This window comes from Anas acuta, chromosome 1, assembly GCF_963932015.1.
Source record: "Anas acuta chromosome 1, bAnaAcu1.1, whole genome shotgun sequence".
Classification (NCBI taxonomy): Eukaryota; Metazoa; Chordata; class Aves; order Anseriformes; family Anatidae; genus Anas; species Anas acuta.
Window position 1 is genome coordinate 197,571,989 of NC_088979.1, and position 19,750 is coordinate 197,591,738.

Sequence of the window (19,750 nt, forward strand, 5' to 3'; positions counted from 1 at the left end):
GAGGAAGAAGAAATGAAGACGGGGAAGTGAAAAAAAAAGCAGTTGGAGACTCCTGAGGGAAGCAGAGTCACTCCTGCAGGTGAAGGAGGCCACTGAGGGACCTCACCACCTCAGCATGTGCCCCAAAACCACCGCGACCGCTGCCCATAGCGGCCCGTCCCCTCTCCCCCCCTCAGCGCGGGGGACCAGGGGCAGCCTCCTGCCGGCTTGGGAGACCACCCCCTTTGACCCCCTCACTCTTTCGGGCTTTCCCCCTCGTCTCCCCCTCGCCCTGAGGGAACCCGACAACAAAGGCGGCTCCGTGCTCGGGGCCGGAGGAGCCGCCTGGGCGCTGACTCAGCGCCGGGTCCGCCCCCGGCCCGCCCCCGGCCCCGCCGCTCCCCTCAGGCGAGGCCGGGCCGGCTCGGAGCGGGCAGCTGCCGCCTTCCCTCCGGCTCCCTGTCCCTCCTCCTGCCCTCCGGGTGTCCCTCTCTCCTCCTGCCGGTGCCTCTTCCCGGCGGCTCGGGGATAGCAGTCCCCGCCGAGGTAGGTTTTATTTTTTATTTTCGTATTTTTTTGTGGCTGGGGATCTCCCGCACACAAAGGCGCGGCGATGGCGGGGCGGGACAGCCCGGGCGGCGGGGATCGGGGGAGAGCCCCCTCAGGGTGCACCCCCATTTCTCTCAGGATTCACCCCATTTCTCCTCAGGTTTCACCCTCATTTCTCTCAGGATTCACCCCAATTTCCCTCAGGGTTCACCCCATTTCTCCTCAGGGTGCCCCCCATTTCTCCTCAGGGCACACCCTGCATCCCCTCAGGGCGCACCCCGAAGCTCCCCGGCTGCCTGAGAGGGCTGAGGGACCCCGGGGTGACACCTCCCTCTGCCTAATTTCTCTTATTTTAGGATGGGAAGCTTGAGGGGGTGAAATTATAGGGCGCCCCTCTGTCCGGGCTGCTCTGGAGCATGGCTTTTGCCCGTGTCGGGTGCTTTTCCCCTCGCTTTTGGGGCTGGCGGAGGGGGTTTTGCTCCGCGGAGTAACTTTTATTCTCTCCTGGGGTGGTTGTGGTGGCTGAGAAGGAAAGACAGTTTCTTCTGTGAAGAGAAGGAGAAACAATCCCCTCGCCTTGCGATGGCGGGATGACTGCTTTTATCTCCTGTCCCGATGAAGGTGAGCTTGGAGCAGCGGCTGCAGCTGAGCTTTGGGTGTGTGGAGTGGTTTTCTCCCTAAAAACCCCCACTTTTTGGTCAAACTGCGAGCCTCAGAGGCTGGCGAACTCTCCCTGTGCTTCCACCCCTCGAACTGCAGCTCTGTCAAAAGTTTCCCTGGACGGTCCCAGTGCCTCCATTTCCCTACGTGCTGGATTGAAAGGCTTCCCGACTGGTTAGCGTGACTGCACAGAGCAGTGTTTTCGGAGAATTTCAGCGTTCAAACGAGCGAGGGGTGCAACGTAGAAGGTCGGTGTGACTTAACCAAGTGTTTCCTCCTTCTGTTTAATGTTCTTTAATAGTTTGAGGAGTACTGGCATATGGCAGTGCCTTGGTGTCGGAGCAGAGGCCGGTTCTGCAAGTTCAGGGCACGCTCGAGAAGGAGCCAGGAGCACGAGAACTTTTGGTTTTTGCTGAGAATCTGCACAGTCAGACAAAAACGCAACAAAATGAGGAAAAAAAAACTCGTTTGAATGAGCATAATGTGGTTGCTGGATGGGGATTGCGGTGGGGGTATTGTTGAATAACTCCCTGGCAGCGCTGTGGTACGTGGGTATGTGCGCTAAATCTGGGATATTTAACTTCTTTTAAACTGGGATGTTTAACTTTCGGTGACTTGGCAGTGAATTAGGAGCATGGAAGAACACTGTTACAATGGAAATAATTACTTGTGGACGTTGTGGGCAATTGGGGAAGCAGTCAGTCTGTAATCTCCTCATGATTTGAATAGGACACCGAGAATCTTCTTCCTTTATTGACGGTTGTTTTCCTAAGCAATAAATGGACAGCCAGTGCGCACGGCAAATGTGATAGCTGCTTGCTTATTGTCAGTGAGATTTGCTTAGTAACAATAAGCAATTGTTTGCTAGGCTTTATTAAAAACAACCACAGATACCCTATTTCTCCTAAAACAAAGCCATTATTGTCTTAAAGCAACTGTGGGCCAATTTCATGGTTGGGCTAGTTCCACTGATGTCAGTGGAGTTTTGCCAGGGATGGTTTTGGCAGGTGAAGTGTCACTTGTGTTTTCAGGGTCCAAAATGCCCCAGAGTAATGTTGCTACTTTATCTCCAGCATTGAATTGTTGCTAATTAAAATGTTACGCTGATGCTCCCTGAAGGTAAGGGGTAGAAATGAGACAGTCTCAAATCTCCTAAACACTCTCCAACTTGCTTTCTCCTTTTTGCTTTGTATCACTTTGTGATCTTCCTTCTCTTTTCAGTCTTGAGGTCTTTCAGGACTTCTCTTCGAAAGGCAGAAGTTTCTGTAGCTCAAGTTGAGCGTTTAAAGGTTTTGGGATTAGCTGCGTTGAACTGTCCTATAATAACACCGCACAGCTAGGTCAGTGAAGAACTGCATGCAGCAGTAGTTTGGAGACCTTTCGTTTCTCACACATGCACAGGCCTCTTTGCAAGCTGATTTGTGCATGGTTATAGTCAGTGCACTTGCTGAAGTGGCAGATTGTTCGACAGAGTCGCTTTAGTGTAACAGCCAGGCTTGGGATGGACTGAGAGAGCAGATCAGGGTGTGTGTGTGTGTGGGATTCACAGAACTTTTTACATAGTGCCATGCTTGTGGTGCTGAGAAACAGACCTGTTTTAGAGTAACATCAAAACATGAGCCGTGTAACAGCATTAAATAAAGAAAAATCATCTAAAGTGGGAGCAGAAGAAACTTGGTAAAGGTAGAAGCAACATTCTTGCTTATTAGCTGTGGGAAGAGTGGAAATGTTTAACCAATAATTGGCCTTAACAGAATTTTGGCTTCATTTCAGTTTCAAAAAATGATTTTATTGACCAGAATTGTTACCTTTGTATGCAGTTGACAATATTAAATACATTTGGCCAACGGTGAGGCTGTTCTGGCACTGTGGTAGCTTTAGAGAGAGCGAGTCAATACTCAGCTTTACAGAATCTTTGATGGACCATTTTTATATCTAGCATTTTAGCACGGTACAACTTTGGATCTGTCTGTTTGCATCTCCTAAGTATCCAAAAAGAGCACGTCAGACACAGTTCCCAGCTGATACTGTTCTGATGTACGTTTTTGGAAAAAGCAAGCACCAAAAGAACAAGCTCCACACACAGTCTTAACTTTGGAGGGCAAAAAAACCGCCACTGTTCTTAATGCTTCTTCAGTTCAGAGACTAGTCAGAAGTTTATTCTGCTTTGGCCAGACCTGACAAGTTCTGAAGTATAGTTTGAAGCTTAACATGTTGCAAAGAGCCTGAAACTCTTTAACTCTATTTATTTATTTATTTATTTATTTATTATTATTTAAACTTACCCAAAGAGCGTGTAAGTCGAGGTTTTGATGTTTAATTCTAACACAAGCCAGAAAAAGATTAGACTGTGGAAAGGGAATTGGTGACATAACAACCTGAACATAGAGGTGCAAATTTGCTAGGAAAGAGTGGAATGAAGTCCTAGCCAGGTGATTTATCTTCCTTTTTCCACATCTTTAATGCTCTTGTCGGACTTATCTCTGTGAGTGCACTCTTCGGTTCTATTAATCCTCTCAAAATGATGCTGGAGGGGAAAGGTGTTGTGTCTTTGCGCAGCGGGGAAGACTCCTTCCCTTTGCAGATGGAGCATAAAAGTGCAAAAAAAAGTAACTGGCTTTTCTGTGATTGCACAGGAAATGTGCGGTGGTGCACAAGCTTGAACTTGGGTCTTTTGAACTGCTGGCTAGTGCTGAAACGAAAGAGCTTCCTTCCGCCTGCACAGAGCATATGGAGAGAAGAGAAGAAAAGAGAAGAGACACGGTCCAAAGTGGCCGAGCAGAGGGTTATGAAAAACAACCTGGTAACCTGTCTGAGGCGCAGTTAGTGGGCAGCTGCTTCTTCAAGCATCAGCATGCCTGCTGTCTGTGTTAGGCGATGGAAAACGGGAGGGTTTTGTAGTTGTAAGTCCTTTAGCTAAGACGTTCAGCACACACGGGAGGCAGAACGGTAAAAACACTTTTCTTCCCCTTTCTACACCTGCCTCCATGTAGTGGGTGCTGCTTGGGGAGGTCCTTCAGCTGCAGGTGAGCGAGTGTTGGCAGAAGAAAACACAGGAGGGTGCCTGCTGCCTCTGCGTGGTGGCACTGGGAGTGCTGAAGTTTGAACTGGCGCTTGGTTGCGTCGCTGTTTGGTGACTGTGCCAGCTGCCAAGTCCCTCGTGGCCTTCGGTTTAATTTCAAAACATGTTTTGGGTCTACTTTCTGTGTTTATGCCAACATTGTAATGTTTTGTGCAATGAAGGCTAGGAAAATCCCAGGTGAGACAGCAGCCTCTCCAAGTTCTGAGTATAAAAGAACAAGCCCCAGTGACCTGGGGGCATTTGTGGCCTCTGGTCTGCCTAATATTGTTAAATCACATCTCAGCTCTGTAGTTACTCTTCTAACCTGGGTCTAAAGCAGGTCTTGGTGCAGTTTGCGTTCCAGTATCGATCTAATCCAGCTTGGACTTAATTGAGCCTTTAGCAGGTCATCAGCTTGCTTGGATGGGACAGGGCTGCTAGCTTCATGGTGAGAGCTGGGAGTACCAATGCGATAGGGCTAAATAAAGCAAAGGTTATTTACCCTACCAACAAACCTCCTGGATTTCCTTGCATTTTTAAAATTTCTCGGGCAGCACAGAACCAGAAGATTGCCTTCTGTGCAGATATGCGCTTTACAAAGAGAGGAATGATGCAGTAAGTTCGGAACAGTGGAACAAACTCCTTTCTTTCAGCTTGGTTTCTTTATTTTACATTTCAACTGAAACTTCAGGCAGCATTCCTGCAGGATAAACCGTTAAACCCCTGGTCTGTCCTCTAGCAGATCTCAGCCTGACACATTTAGAGCTGCACTAAGCATCCTCTGGAGAGCTTAAGATGATCAGGTGTGGAATGTGCTGGACAATGATCTTACGTGGAGCCAGGAGTTGGACTCAGTGGTCCTTGTGGGTCCCTTCCAGGTCAGGATATTCCGTGATAGATCTTGGTTTTATCCTCCATGCAGGAATTAAAGTCATTTGCTCGGACGGGGAGCCCAGCACTGCCAGTCGAAGGTATTCCCACAGGGCTGGCATTTAGTGGGTCTCCTGGTGGGCTGGCCAGAGGAGCAGGAGGATGGGAAACAACAGAGTGATTCTTTTTGTTCCCTGCATGTGCAGTGAATGGGCATTCATAAGAGCTCACGGCTATGCACAGGCCTTTGTTCTAGAGCTAACGATGAAATGCAGTTCACAGCTCCGAGCGTTTCAGACGAAGTGACAAGAAGTGGGTCAAGACCATTCGTGTGTGCATAAATGCTCTCCTCATGGTGGCCGGGGGCTGTGCTGGGTGCTGCTAAACAGCCTGAAAAGGTTTCAGAGGAGCTGGAGTTTGTGCTGTCAGGTGGGTGAAGTGCACAGTGCTTAGGGACGGGGATCAGAATGGATGGCCTTGAGTCACTTTGCGTGTTAATATGATGTAGAGGACAAGCTTTGCTGTTTGGTGCCTCTGGAGAGCAAGGTGTTTAGCTGGAGCCAAAGGAAACTTTCTTTGTACGGGGAGGACGAGTTGCTGAGCAGCCTGTTCTATACATGCAGCGCTCTGCTCTTTCAGATGAAAAGCATCTCCGCTACCTCAGTCCCCTTGGAGGTGTCACCAGGGAAAAAGATGACCTGCTGGGCATCCCCGAGTGCTGCTGGTGCATCCTTCAGATTTCCTGTGGTAGCCACCAGGTGTGCCTTTTGTCCAAGTAAGCTGTGCAAGGACGCGCTGAGCAGAAACGCCCAGGCACGGGGAGTTTTGTGTGTTCTGGAGAGAAGCCCTGGCAGTGCCTGGTGTTGTCCTTACAGTTCTGTTACCGCAGCTGTGGAGCCCTCCAAAGACAGTCCAGGCATGTCCGTGGCTCTTCATTTACCCACGACATCTCTCAATTTCAAGGAGACCAAACAAATCATAAACTTCTGTAAAACACAAACATATTATTATTATTTTTTTGCCAGGAAATAGTTTTAAAAGCTAGCTTTAGGATTTAAGAAATGTTACATCCCTGAAAAGCAGAAAGTATTCATCTCTTGGACTGGAGCTGTATTGCACCGAAAAGAGGCACAAAAACGTCCCTGAGGTTCCAGCAACAAGGAAGCCAGCCTTGAAGCTTGTTATGAAGACCGTAGTTGTGGATGTCCATGCCAGTCACTTCCTTTTAGTTTAAACAGCTGAAACACGTTACAGATGTCCTTCTATCAAAGCGTTCTGTCTTCTGAGAAAAATCAAATCCAAGCTCGTGAGCCTGGTTTGTTTCCTCTTTGGTTAGTGACTGAGTGAAAAGAGAGAGTTTTATGTGGCTGTTTTATGTGCTGCATTCTTTTCCTAATCACGCTGAAGTGCCATACCTTCAAAGTTCCCTTTAAATCCATGCATTTACTGCATGTTCAGGGACTTTGATATATATTTTTTTTAATCTAGTAAGCAAAATAAATCTCCTTGCTCAAGGATGCGAGGAAAAATTACTACCTCAAGTTAGCAAATAAGTGTGCCAGCTATTTTGTTTTCCAGGGACCCGAGGGCCCTACCTGCCTATTACTGTCCTGCCACTTCTAGAGACACTCTCTGCCCTGAGGAGTTTTTAAATAGGGAAGAGAGAGTGAGCCAATGGTGATCAGAAATGCAAAAAGATGATCTATGATATTTTATGTGATGCTAACATTGTGTTTTTGCAAACCTGAAGTAAAAATATTTCTTGCTTTTGCGATCAGTTTTGCACTGAATACGGCTGCTTTGCTGGACAGCCAGGTTGTTACTGAGACTTCAGATTTTAGATGTATCTTTATGTATCTCCATAAAAGTGCTTTTTCACTCATGCTCATTGCATTACAAGAATAATTCTTACTCTGTGAGCTGTCTTACAGGAATCCATATACCTTCCAGACACTTCAGATCTACTTTTCTCTATAGAAGTACTAAAAAGGCATCTCCCCAACCTGCTGTCTGCATCCAGAGAACTCATAGGATTGACAGATCCAAGACCCAACACGCTCCTTTAGTTGAAGGTAATCCATTTACCAGCATCAGCCAAAAGTTGTTGCAAGGACATATAAGTGCATATACACCTGTATAGGAGCACAGGTAGATAAAATAAGTCCATTTTAAAAGAAAATAGGACTTAATGTACCCCAGAGCAGTACTTTTCACTGGAAAATCTCTGCAGTAGATGTCACTTTTATTGTGATATTTTCCAGCAGACCCCTCAAAGAAGAAGGGTCAGTTCTAGGGGCAGAGTCAGAGGTTAGTGTGGTCAGTGAGGCTGGGACAGCTTTTTAAAAGACCTAGGGGAAGAACTTTAAAAGAGAGGAAAGTGTTTAAATCCTGGGAGACTTCTTGGATGCTCTGGCAGCAGTATATGGAGCTCACTTCTCCTGTCCAAAGCGTAATTCAGGTGTCAGCCTGATCTCTTCCTAATCCTCTGCCCTGGTTTCCTACAGTGATCTAGTTCTTCACTTCCTTCCTTCAAAACCATCGTGCTGCTGCTGGCATGGCATGGCACGGCATGCCTGCAGGCAGCATCAGCCACAGGAACTTCTGCTTCTTCCCATTTCTGTGCTGCTGAGCCTGTGGGCAGCTCTTTGGGATGTCCTCAGCTCTCCACCCGGGATGCCCAAGTTTTAGAATACCGTGCTAATTAAGCTCTTAGTGGCTGCCACGTGAAATCCTTCATTATCAAAGCATCCCAGGATCAGCTTTCAATGAAACTGCTTTTACCCCTCTTGGAATTATGCATGAAAAAGAAGTCTAGCTGCTGAAGCTGTTTTACTTTTCTGTGTTTCTCTATATCAGTGTAAGACTTTGTTTATGTGCTTAATTCCTCTGACTTCCATCATCTGGTAGTGTGAGGAGTAGGGCTGTGTTTGTAAGGAGCTGTTCTGTGCACTGAAAGGCAGGGGTTTAGTAATGAACTTTGGCCTAGAGGAGCGTGTGCTTCTGAAGAGCCAGGATCGACTGGAAACCAGGTAACAGGAGTCCCATTGAACGGGACACAGATTGCTCTGCTTGAGCAAACTGCTCTGAGGGGTCATTCCAATGCCCTCCTCCCATTTGTAACAGTGGATCTTAATATGTTTATTACTAGCAGCAGAAGACTGGTAGAATTAAATGTTAAAGTTTCAGTGATGAGTTCATTTATTTATTTTTTTAACCTTTAATGGTGCAGAAGCCTCGAGTGATTCCCTGCTCAGATCTGATAGTCCACCAGACCTAAGATTCATCTTTTCTTTTATCTACAGCATCACACTTCATTTGAAGGTATTTTTTCTTTCTAATGGGAAGTTGATTAATTGACTGCTAAAACAACTACAGATAAAGTTAACTTACTCCCTGAGATGTTTAGAGTGCCACGAAGCTGAGCTGGATTTAGAAAGCACCACGTTACACATACTGGTCAACAAAATACTGGATATCAGAGAGAACTCAGTACTGTAAAAACAAGGAAAGAAGGAGCGCCTACTCCCATTCTTACTGGGTGTTTTCCTTCAGGAAGGGGACTGAAAAAATGCCTTTTTTTTTTCTTAATACAGCCATTCAGATTCTAAAGATTTACAGTCTCTGTAATCAAGGTATCATTTCTCTTCTTAAAAGTTTCTCGGAGTTAAGATGCCTCAAACTCACCTTGGAGTACCATGGTTTGCAAAACAGGAGGCTTAGAGGTGTGGTGTAAGACACGGTTTCCTTCCAAAAACAGGAAATGAGAGCTCAACAAGCCACTTGCAGAAAATGATCCTGATTTTATGTAGTGTAGCACAACCAGGGAATCTCCGCTTAGAATTTTACAGAGCCGTTGTGTACTTGAAAAACCAACTGTGTCAGGGTAAACAAATTGTTTCAGTATGTATTTGAATAGATTAAATATTTATTGTTGTCCTGTTTTTTTGTTTTTTGTTTTTTTTTTTTGCTGATGAGGAAACAAAGACTGAATCGTCTTGCCTCCAGCGATAACTAATTAGTGCAAGGCTAGAATTTTAACTCAGGACTTTGAAGCAAGAGGAAAAACAAACAGGAGGAGATGTTGCAAACAGGAACAGAACGGATGGATAATATAAACACGTTAAACTTTGTATTTCAGGCAGCAACTCACTAACCCGAGACAGAAACCCTCTTCCTATGAAGGCCTTCAGGCAAGTAGGCAGCCTAAAAAGCTTCTGCGTCGCGAAAACAGGATCTGGTTAGGTCATGGTCGCTTCTGTACGTGCCAGCTCTGTGCCCCTTATGTTACCCTGAATAAGCTTGGTGCTTCTGAGAAGATTCCTTAAGACAAATGGGAATTCAAATCAAATTTCCAAATAATTGAAGTTCAAATAAGGAGCAGCAGGCAAATTATGCTTCATTTTGAAAAGCTGCAGCAGAATCATGCCGGAGATTTTCTTTGCTCATCTCCCAGATAGGTAATTTGTGTGAGTCAGTCACCCGAAGCAGTCGTGCTAAATGTGGAAACGTAGCTGAGTCAAAGGCGAGTGATTGGCATTGTTTTATGGGATGGCACCAGCTACAGATGCATTAAATTGCAGTGAATTTCTCTCTGTCCCAGCCAAGTGTTACATTTCATTAGGATTTGGACTGAGCATAGGATAAACATTGTGGGTTTTTTTAGGTTTTGATAAGTTCTTTGGATCACAGTGGCCATGACCCTTAATGTGTTGGGTTTTTTGTTTGTTTTTAATGCAAAAGAAGATTCATTTCAGCACGATGCTCACTTGCTCACTTGCTTCTTTCCCTACCTTACGTGCTGGAGGGGGTGGCAGCACTCCTGCAGTGACTGTGTGTGTCAGGATCTGTGTTGTTAGAGCAGTGTGGTACTGTAACGGGGTTTGGGATTTTTTTCCTCCTTTTCTGAAGAAGCATTTGGAAGGCCCGTGGTTCATTCCAGTACCTCGTGTTTGCATCACTGATGGAAACGAAGAGGTGGGGAGTTTTTCGTGGTGTTTCTGTGCAGTAATTTGGGACTTTCTTAATGAGCATTTCTTGTTTCTAAATGTAGTCGTTAAGAAGCAAAGCAAACTTTCTGTAGTTTTCTGGACAGTGAAATGCTTTCTGTGCTCGATGCTGTTTGAGTCAGCTCCCTTTGCCTTAACTGCCTGGTTTGCTCTGGTGCTCGTGGCTCATTTGAATGTGAACTCATCAGCACTTGGCTAATTTGAAAATCTAAGGTAAATAAGTGATAGGGCAGTGCTAGGGAATCAGGAGGTCCTGCAGTGAACCATGGGGCTCTTAAAAATGATTTTAAAATATTTCTGTAACCTAATTGTTGAAAGAAGAGTGAAAGAAGTTTAAAAGCTTGAGACAATTCAGGGCATTTAAAGCCTAGGCTGGGTTTAAGCCTGCTGGGTCTCTTAACGGGAGCCTTTAATTTAACTGTGCAATTCTCCCCTTTCACCTGTGTGCTTTTTGTTCAGAGCATAAAACTTTTAATGTGGAGCCAGCTGTTCACAGCTTAAATCCCAGCTTCAGAACTGGCGGACATCCAGCAAAGGTGTGCACATACGGGCGCCCTAAATACCAGCATGGAAAAATCTGCCCTGCAGCTGGTGCTGGTGGCGGCAGCACACTTTCTCTCCTCCCAGCCCTTCTCCGGACTCCACGTGTTGATTTTCACAGGCAGGGCGTAAAGCAGAGGGCAAAGCTGCATGCTGCTGTGGTTTCCAGAGCCAGACAGTGTGACACTGGGCTGCAGCTGGGGCCCTGCCTGCTTCTGCTCCAGGCATGAACAGAAGAAGTGAGAGAAGTAAAGGCGAAGCAGACAACAGCTGGAGGAAAGGCTTTCAGTGGCAGGACTCGACCTTCAGTTACTGATCTCCGCTTATTCTTGCTGCAGGAGGGTCGAACCTTTGCATTATCCAGCATAAGACAATTTATTACAGTTTTTTAAGTGAAAGATGCCTTGGAGCACAGGGGTCAGTTATGGGCAGACCAAAAGTGCTTCTTGCAAAAGAACCAAAAGTGCTTCTTGCAAGAACATGGATGAAGGTAACTTGGGCAGTTAGTGAGAGCAGAGAGAGAGTGGTACTTCAATCACATCCAGCAGGCTGGCGTGCTTTTCCTTGTAGAAGAGGTCCTTGTACTTAAAACTCAAACCGTTTGGGCTTTTTATGTGTTTCAAATCTGCCACAGAAGCCAGAGGTATCTTGCAAGGCTCCTCCCTCCAGCTAGAGCACAGGCAGGGTAAGAAGGCGAGTCAGGTTATGGGACTAGCTTATTACATAAGCCCGGAACGAAAAGGAGGTGAGAGAAATTAAAAATAATAATTGTTCTTTGAGGTGGTTCTGTTTGTACCAAACGCAGTTTCGCTACAAGCTGAAGCTGTGAACTTTCAGGCTGATCTGCAGGAGATAAGCTTGCAGGAGGCCTTCACACCAGCATCATAAGCTTGAAGCCTCCTGTGCTGTGTATCCAAATCCCTCCTGTCATCCCATTCACCTGCACTCAGCGTGCGGATCCTCCAGGCAGGCCTTCCAGAAACCTTCATTTTGTTTCCCTGCTGCTTCGTTTCCTCTTCATCTGAATTCTTCCATAAGAATTGTGTTTTTTTTTTTAAGCGTTAACCTGCTTCGGAAGGCTGCCACGTGCACGTCCCGTCCCGCAGCGCCGGAACCAGCCCTGGCAGGTTTCCCTCCTGGGTGGAGCCTTTCTTGACTCAGCCACCAGCTTACAGGAAATCTAGGGGAGCTTCCAAAGCTTCAAAACATTGACAAATTAGGCTGAAACTAGCCAAAATTTCAGAGGAGAGGTCTAAGAAAGGCATTTACCTTAACTACCTGACCCGATCCTTTATTTGCTTCTCGGTTATGAATCAGTTCCTCTTTCGGTTCATATTTCTGCTGCTTACCTTTCCATTAGGATTCCCCGTGGTGGCTGTTGCAGCCTGCCTTTTGCAGCCTGGTTTTGCTGATTTAACTAAAACGTTACCAGAACAGCACTCTAGGTTCTTCTTACGGCGTGTCTAGCTGCTGTACGACGTGGCTGCTACCTTCGTAAAGAAAACCACACTGATTTCCTCCGGCACAATCTAAACTGTCATCTTGTGGGCAGCTGTGCTGGGAGATGCTGGCTAGGCTTTAATTCTTGTTATCTTTCTGCCCAATGAACCGTACGAAAACTTAGTAAAGCTGAAGAGGGGTGGGGAAACCCCCGGCACTTCTGTCCCCTCGTCCTGTTACCGCTGTCAAGATTTAAGGCTCCTTTTTCGGTGCCTTCTGGAAGCCTTTGCAGCAGAGCGAGCAGTTCCTGTGATTCGGTGAAACCTTGAGAAGCTGAGCAGGGAGGAAACTGGTTATTCCAAACTGGTACGTGTTTGTAAACCAGCTCCAGGCCTTTGGGTTGAAAGCCCAACAGTCGGGTTTGATGTGCAGCTGGGTTGTGTCACCGAAAAAAGCAGAACTTGCATCTGCATGAAATGGAAACTCAAACACACCGGTAGGAAACGCGGTGAGCCCACAGAAAATACATCGGCCGTGCGTTCTGCAGCCAGGGATCGTGTTGTAAAGCAATTTCTTTGGGTCGTTGGCCTGTCACATCATGCAGGATCAATCTTTGCTAAATGGGAAGCGCTCATTAAGGAGCGGGTCTCGTAGCTGTGTGCTCTCTGCTGGCCACTAACCATCTGTTTTGTCTGGGATTCTTCCCAGGGCGTGAACAAGCCCAGTGAGTAACACATGACAAACAAATACAACCAGAATTGATACATTTGTCCAATGCCCAGAGTATGAGCATCTTGTTATTTTATCCTATTTCCTGCCTTTTACACCAAATTTTACCTTTTCCCCTTAGCAACCTAGACAAGGAAGGTTCCTGCCCATTTTTCCTGCATTATTATTATTATTATTTTAAATTTTAGCAGCAGCTTTTTTATTTGGACCTTGCAGGGAGTTGCATAGGCTTTTATTTTTCTCAATTTTCTTTTTTATTAGTGCATGAAAGGAAGGCTAAGGGCTATATTCTACTGCGGAAAAAAAAAGAAAGATGTCAGAAACATGCTACTTGCTACCTTCAATAAAACTTTAATTAACTAAATGTTCTGTCTGGCCCCCTGCCCATGTAATAAAGAAGGACTAGAGACACTCGCCTAAGTCATTATTTGTTAGCAAAAATACTTAAGTTTCCATTTCCATCCCACTGTGGAGCTGAAAAATATTGCCCAGCAAGTATCTCTATGCCAAGAAATCTTGATGACTCGGGTTGTGTGGTTCCCTACTTGTGTGTTTGCACTGCTGTGCTAAAGGGTCGCTGTTACCGAGCTGTCCCGTGTTTAAACTGCCTCTGTGCATGCAATGTATGGAATCTGTGCTAGGACTCCTGTTGACTTCACTTGTAAGGTCTGCCCGGGGTTGTCCCGAGTCACTGCAAGATGTGGCTGCCCTCTGCAGAGCTTCGTGGAGAGGGAAATTCCTGGTCAAGCCCGGTAAGTCAGGATTTACACCACCGAGCTGGAGCTGGGCTGCCTGCAGCAGCAGCAGCCAGCAGCTTGTGTTCCCCCAGGAGGTACCAAGCCCCCTGCTCCCACCTTGTATGAGGTTTTCCTAGTTCTGATCATGTTTATTTTATTTTTTTTTTAATAAAAAAAAAAATGATGCTGGCCTGCCCCCCTCTCTAGGAGCGGCTGAATTTGGTAAGGACTGTCTGTCTGTCCGTCAGGTGGTTTCCTCTGAGCGCAGTTGCAGTGAGGAATTAATGAGGAAGGAAATAAGAGCTGCTGCTGCCTTTGTTTACTTTTTTGTTCCTGAATCTCCTGCTTCTTATCTCTAATCTTCAGCCTCAGCAGACGGGGTTTAACTGTATATCCTAGCAGTGGGCTCATTAGGTGGAGGCTGCAGACGAAATGTGAGGCTGTCAGAGGGGAGCCTGGCATTTAGGTTGCGTTGCCTGTGATGAAACATCATTTTGTTAGCTCCCTGTCAGGAAGCCACGCGTTGTGAGAGCAGCTTTGGTCCCAGAGCACCTCATCCTTCCACAGCAGTGTGTGCTGCAGCCGCAGCTACGAAGGCCAAGCGTTTACAGGGTGAGCTGTGTCACCTTCGGGGAGATTCCTGAGATCCCTGCAGTGCACAAGGGAAGGGCACGATGGCAGCATCCTCTCCCTGTTGAAGCGTGAGTTGAGACCTGGCTGCTGAAGGCTAAATCCAGCCTTTGCCCAACTTTGTGGCACTTGAAACACCTGCTCTGCGTGAGCCAGTGCACGCTGCCTCTACTGGAGCCATCCTTGGGTGGGATGATGCTGGCCTGTACTTGTGGTGGCCTTTTTCTAAGGGCCCTGCTGCCCAGATGGGTGGCTTCGTGCTCAGGTTGTCTTCTGGCAGCGCGGATGCTGATGGCCACAGCTGAACTCCAGGCAGCTGAGCTGCTCTGGCTGCCTTGCGCCTGCTCCTCTGTTCCAGTAAGCTGCAGATGCTGTCAGAGTTTCCCAGCCCTGCTTTCCTGTTGGCATCACTGCAGCAAGAAAGCATTTTAAGCGCTTCTTTCCTCTGTCAGAATTATTTCTTTGCTATGAATCAGATGTGACTTTTAAAAAGTGCAGATGCAGGATGGCTCCCTAAACCAGAGTGACTCTCCTTGCCTCAAAGGAGCTGAAGTCTACTGCGTGTGAGCTGTCCTGAGCTGCCCTACAGCTCTCTCCAGAGAGAGCAGCCTCCAGTGATGGCCAGCAAAGGGAGGGAAAGGAAACATCATCTTGAAATCCCGCTCTGTGCAGACAGACAGCCCTGGGACCCTTACGTGGGATTCTCTCTTGAGAGCGGGGACATCCCGGTGCTGCTCCTTGGGGCACAGGAAAACCCATTATTTTTTTCCAGCCCACTTCTTCATTTCCTGGTCCACCATTCAAGTACCGTTTCCTTTTAAGTCCTGTTTACGTTTTCAGCTTTAAACAAGTGGGAAATGCTCTCCTATGGCCGGCTGCAGTGTAGTGCTCGTCGTTATTTCGGAGCTGGCCTCTTGCCCTCTCAGCTGTCATCAGCTCGCTCTCAGGCTTTTCTGAAATTTTGACTTCCCTGCTGAAGTCCACTGCTGGTTGTGGCAGGGCAAGAAGTTAGCTCAGGCAGGGCTCCAATTACTGCCGAACCCGTTCAGGTCTCTTTAATGGAAACCTTCCTCCTTTCAACCATTCTGCGCTAGTTTTACTTAAGTCATAAAACTTTTTCTGTTTGAACTTTTATGAAAACAAACCCAAACCCTCGTCTGTGTTAGTTACGGGGCGCTTTGGTTCCTTCCCCTGTTTTTGCTTCATGTTATTTACTTAACTGCTGCTGGAGCAGCTTCTTGGGCTGAAAAGACGCAGCTTCACAGCTAAATGATTTAAATTTTGTATAGAGGGAGATGCATAACCAAGCCCTTTGTGAAATGACTTAACCATCCACTCCAGCTCCAGCTTTAAATAGGAAGCATGGATCATTGCAAAAGCCAGGAAAGTTTGGACATAAGAAAGTATGGATGTGATAATACTTTCTAGCAGCTGGGGAACTGAAGGAAAACGTCTGACTGTATCTGGCAAAAGCTTGCATGCGTTTGTAACTTGGGGTGCATATGCAGGAGCTCATGAGACAGAGCAGATTTTTGCAACCACATGCAACACCGAGAGTAAATATTGTCCCATATTTACAAAATCCTGCAGAAAGAGAAAGTACCTTCTCTCTCTTGTTTTTTTTTTTTTTTTTTTTTTTCCTGAGGCTGAGATCTGCCAGGGTCTATTGTACACCTTAAGTAAATTCCATGTTCTCCTGTGTTCTTGTTTTGCTTTTTGGCTTTCCATGCTGCTGGCTGATCTGCTGGTGATGCTTAAGTTTAAGGAGACCTCAGTTGCACAGTCATTCACGTGGAAAAAGAAAATATATATATGCTTCTGAGCTTTTCTCTCAACTCCTTACATTTCCTGAGTGTTTTGAAATGGCACGATGTTGCCCAAGTTATTTCAGCAGGTTGTGAAAAACAGTTTGAAATAGTCAGCCTGGCGTTTTGGCAGGAAAAACTTCTATCTTCTACCTTCACGTTTCCAGCAAACCCGTGGTCATTGCAATCTGTGGGTTCTCTCCAGTTGTGCTCGAATTTCTCAAGGTACTGTACTTCTTTTTTTTAAAGGCATTTTAGCCCTCTGGGCTTGGTGCTGTGTCCACGTTCTGTAAATGACTCATATGGAGATCAATGGTTTCCTGTGTTTTATTAGCACTCCAGTTTCAGCTGGTCCTGTAATCTCATGTTTCTTTTTATAACTATTTTATAAGGAGAAGGACCCAATTAAACCAGTTCAGGTTTCGCTGTTCCTGCCTCTTATCCTGCCTCCTCGAACCAAACCTGCCGTGGCTGTCTGCAAGCCTCTGGCATGTTCCCCCTCACTTCTACACGTGTGCTGAAAGCTGCTGCAGCCATTTACAGCCCTTTCTGACCATCTCTGCCTTCTTTCATCCTGATGCTCACACAGAAAGCACACGACCTCGTGTTTGGTTTGTACTTTTTGCAAACAGAGGCCTAGCGTCCTGCTGGTGTGGTGATGCAGGAGCCAGTCTTGTCCAGGATCAGGTCAGGAGCAGACTTTAGATCCTCTGCTGGGGATATGAGGCGTAACCACTAACTGTAAATTCAGGCCTGGCACAGAGTCATTCTAGGATGAATGTATGTGTGGGGGAAGCTCTCTGGCATCACAGAGATCGAAACACTGAAGTTCAACTGTATTAGAAATACATAAGTGTAATGAAGGGCAAAAAATCTTGTTTACAAATATGTTTGTGGCTAAATTTTGGATTTATTTTAGTGAAACATTCAGTCTAAATTCCCTACCCCTGATCCAAGCAGCATGGGGCTTCCCTCCCCCCACAAGCATCTGTGACCTATTGGAATTTGCTGGTTAGAAGACTTGAACCAACTTTTGTGGGAACCAAGCAAAACTTGTCAGGAATCTTTCTGTCGAATTCAGGGAAAACATTGTCTTGATTTTCATTTCATTTCATGAATTCAGTAAGTAGTTCTTCCAATTCAGTAAGTATTTCCAAACTCCTCGCTTTCTCAGCTTAGAAAGCCAGGAACGTGGTTAGGATAGCTCTACTAATTTCCAAATCTGGAACAGTGACAAAAATAATCAAGTTGTTAGCTTTAGATAACTTCATTCGTTTTATAAATTTGATCTGGAAACAAAATGTCTGCTGCATTTCATGCCCGGTCTGCGTCAGGCGACTTTGTTTAAGTAATTAAAATGTTTGGTGATAGAGATGTTGGGAACTTGCCCTGCCTTTGCTTCCCTTAGTGCAACCTTGGTATGAGTAGCAGCTGAAAACGTGTTTGCTTTGGACGTTAAAACCGAATCGTTTTCTCTGCTGTGATAATGAGTTTGGTCACACATAATTCCTGCTCAATTAGTATGTGTTTTACCTGCCTGCTGAGCAAATACAAGGCTCATTTTACAGCACCCTTTTTTCAGAGTACGGCTGAAATGTGGAAAGAGTGAGGAATATTTGACAGTCAAGATTTTGGCTGAAATCATTTTGATTTTAGCATCAGTTCAGTGCTAGGACACAAACCAACACTGGTGTTTTCTCCCTGGTATGTTGTCTCGAATCCTTTTAAGTGAAGTGGAAAATGGGGTTGTTTTGAGCCCTTGTGCACCCTGCTCTCGATGTAAACCATTGAAATCAACGGGCTACAAGCTTCGAACATGCAGAAGTCATCCCAGCCATGCGTGAATGTATTTAGGTGTGCAGATCGTGAAAAACTTTGTGGTCTTTCAAGGTTCTACCTTGGGTAAGAGCAGGTTTGAAAACCGAAGCTTGCTGTGCTTTCTTTCTTAGACCTAATGGATGCCTAGGTAAAGGGCATTAGTCATGAGAAGGAAGTCTTAAAGCTGGTCTGAGTTGGCTTTCAAAGGTGAGGGTGACATTGGTGATGTACAACTTGGGATCTCTCACCGCCACCAGAGCCAGTAAAGGGTCACCTGCTGTCAGCTTCTGGCAAGACACCGGCTGGTCTGCAAAGGGCTGCATGCGAGCTGAACCAGATGTGGTCTGGGAGCAGCTGAAGCCCATTTCACAGCCATCCACTGTGCGTCTGGGGCTGGTGATGGAGGAGGAGAAGCAAAGAGATGGCTTGTGCTCATGGGCACAGGTTTGTTGTAGGGTTGGCTGTAACTAGCCTGTTATTTGTGTGGCTAGGCCTTCGAGGCTGAGCTGGAGAATGTCCCTCAGCCGCCCCAGTGAGGCTCTGGTTGCCGATCCCATCCCAGTGCCTCTCTCTGGTACCCTTTGAGCTTTCACAGCACCACTTGGAAGACTCCTGGACAAACCCATTCCTCGTTCCCTTTGGCTCTGAGGACTGCTACCACAGAAGACAACACAACAGCGAGGAGCAGAAGGGACCCTTCTTCAGGTCTGTGCCTTCCCGTGTCATTACCAGCATCCTGTACCGCACATGAGACCAAGGAGCAGGAAGGGAGCAATTCCTGCACAGTTTCCCAGTCCGTGTGACCCTCTCACTTGCCTCTTTGGCTCGCTGGAGCACGTGCTTCCTCGCACGTTTGCTCAGTAAATAAAGGAAACGGGTATCGAGTGCCTTACGTCCTTCCCAGGGCTCTAGCATTTTTTCCTCCCCCCTTAATATTCATCTGAACGCTTGATATTAACAAAACCGCAGTAGATTAAATAGCGTTTTCAGCCCCATCTGGATGTGATTCCTGTAATTGTTGCCAGGCAGCGTTGGAAGCAGTTTTTATCTCCCCAAAAAAAAGCCACCCAATGGCAGGGGGTGCGGGAGACAGGCTGCTAATGGGATTACGGCGTGCAACATCCCCAAATGAAATTCTCCGCCGAAGGAGGAGAGCAAATGAGGCAAGAGGAATGCGAAGAGGCCCGGGTTTGCATATTAATTAAGGATTAAAATTTATAGTTTCAGCAATGGGCCTTAATCTGCTGGCTGAATTGCGGCTTTATGGCTAGCGTATGGGAAACAGTCTGAGTTGGGAAGAAACGTTCAAAACGCAAATACTGAAGCATTTAAGCCAGATGCAGGAGGAGGAAGGGGGAGAGGTAGGAAGCAGCTCGGGGCTCTCTTCATAAGGTGCTGCTCATGCATCTGACTGACTTCATTTATTTATTTCCCTCAGTCATCTGGATTACCGAGCATTGGTTCTCTTTTAATCATTGCTTTAATCAAACAAAACACAACACTTTATCTGAAGAGAGGCCTTTCCTATTTTTTAACTTCAAATTTTTAGATCCCAAGGGAGAAAGGTCACATTTTTAACAAACACTTTGCATAAGAGAGTAAAATAAAAAGCTCTGTCATTAAAACAATAGTTCAAGACTTGCTTTGGATTTGTTTTCAGCTTCAAATGAGTCAAATGATTTCCTCAGTACAGTCTGATTCTACATAGTGCTTCTGAAGTTAAAGCTGTTGTAGAGTTCCCTACAACTTCAGGTGGCTGGGCCAGGTGGGAGGAACTCCTGCTGTTCAGTTCAAGTCCTCCAACAGCTTAGGGCAAAGCTCTCGGTTGCCCTTGGAGGACACTGAATACTCTTTTCCTTTTCTTCTTCTTCTTTGAAGGGTGGTTAATAATAAATGTGACTTCCCTGAGAAGCCAGGGACCGCTGA

The 19,750-nt window shown here is 46.3% G+C and overlaps 1 protein-coding gene across 1 annotated transcript in view; it reads left to right on the forward strand.

Moving 5' to 3' along the window:
• The first annotated feature begins 390 nt into the window (after positions 1–390).
• Positions 391–19,750, forward strand: part of FAM107B (family with sequence similarity 107 member B) — a 54,785-nt gene continuing 35,425 nt past the window's right edge. Inside the window, exon 1 of the mRNA XM_068669991.1 lies at positions 391–525. The gene's annotated coding sequence lies outside the window, so the exon portion shown is untranslated. The remainder of the gene's footprint in view (positions 526–19,750) is intronic.